This window comes from Balaenoptera acutorostrata, chromosome 9, assembly GCF_949987535.1.
Source record: "Balaenoptera acutorostrata chromosome 9, mBalAcu1.1, whole genome shotgun sequence".
NCBI classification, from domain to species: domain Eukaryota; kingdom Metazoa; phylum Chordata; class Mammalia; order Artiodactyla; family Balaenopteridae; genus Balaenoptera; species Balaenoptera acutorostrata.
In genome coordinates this window covers 108,986,115-108,987,742 of record NC_080072.1, presented here as the reverse complement: position 1 = coordinate 108,987,742, position 1,628 = coordinate 108,986,115, and positions in this window count along the sequence as shown.

Sequence of the window (1,628 nt, the reverse complement as noted above, 5' to 3'; positions counted from 1 at the left end):
GTGGGTAATTTTACAGAGATCTTACAGTCGCTGACTGCCAGCTTAGACATCAACCCTAAGCCCCTCCAGATCCCGTCCAGGCCTCCAACTAGCTCGGAGAGTCATGCAAGCTCTTCTGGCTCCCCACTCCTTCCACGACGACTTTCTATCAAGTGCCAAAGCTTTGTCCCAGCCCCTCCTTTAGACCCCTCACTCATCTCTGAATCCCAAATTGAAACAAAATAATCATCCACCAATGTGTAAAGCATAACTGTGCCTAGAAACCCAGACTGTGAATGTTGGAAATGCCCTAAGGGAACAGGAAATCTACCTTCCTCACTTTGCAGATTAGGAAATGGGATTCCAGAGACAATCTCAGATCTGAGACCAAGGCAAGCTTCTGGACTCTTAGTTGGATGTTCTTTAAAATGTGTCACGCCCCTGCCGTACGTCTGCTAACGTGGTCCGACCAAAACAAAACAAGGAAGAAAGGAATATTCTCCAAACAGAATGAAACTTCCCTCTGAAAACTTGGGCTCTCTCCTGAGGCAGGTGCCCAGGAGCGTGCTGGGCCCCCTGACCTCGGTCCAGCCCCAGAGGCCGCCCCTCAGGCCACCTGCACATCCGCTCCTCTGGATCCCCTCTGCCACTCAGCAGGGTGTGCCCCTCCCCTGAGCCCTCCCCTGGTCCCTCTCCCCACACCCCCAGACCCAAGTGCTCCTTCTCAGCCCCAGTCCGACCCCTCTTCACACTCACCACACCTGTCACCATCTGCGTCTTTGCCAGCCTGGGTGCTGCGCGAGACAGGGACCCACAGGCTGGCGGATGGTGGGTGCTCAGTAGATCTGGGGAAGGTGTGTGTGGATGAGATGAAGTCACAGAGGCAGGACACGGGTCTTAAATACAACTTTATTGGGAGCAGGCCGTTGTCCCCGCAGCGGCCAGCTCCCACGTATACACAGTATACAGAGCCCAGCCAGTACCCAGGTCCTTCCATCCTTCTGCAGTACACACACGGAATGCAAAAGAACCAAACACAAGGGGGTCTCGGTAAACGACAGTGTGTAGTGCCTTCGGGAGCCAGTGCCCAGGCTGGGGGCACTCGGGTCCCTCCTCCCGTCCTCGGCTCCCCTGCCCCTGCTCCAGCATGGCGAGGCCCACGAGGTTGAGATCCTCCAATCAGTGCACACAACGGGCAGAGGAGGCAGGGGCTCCTGAGCCCAGACCCTTACTGGTCCACACCCCTCGGAAGAGGTTGCTGCAGCCCCAGAATGTTCCTCTTCTTCCACAGACATGAGAGACCACCTTAACTTTTTCTCCATCACCAGAAACCTGTGCCTTGAGGCTTGTCTCTGCTCAGCCTTGGAGAGTATGGTTGGATTAGTGAAATGGTCCCAGACAAGACACACCTCCCAAGTTGTCTTGCTCGTACTTCTTTTAAAAAGGAAAAAAATAGGTAAAAGGAAAACATCACGACAGAAAAGAGCGCTGAGACCCAGCTTACTTCAGGAACAAGGTTAGCTGTCCCTCCTGGAAACGATCCGTCAAGCCGCTCTCCTGGGGGCCAGGCGCCCCCAGTGACGGCACCCCCCTTCCCACCCACCCGGTCCCCGCCCCTTCCGCACGCCCCCGCGCCACCCTCTCCCCAA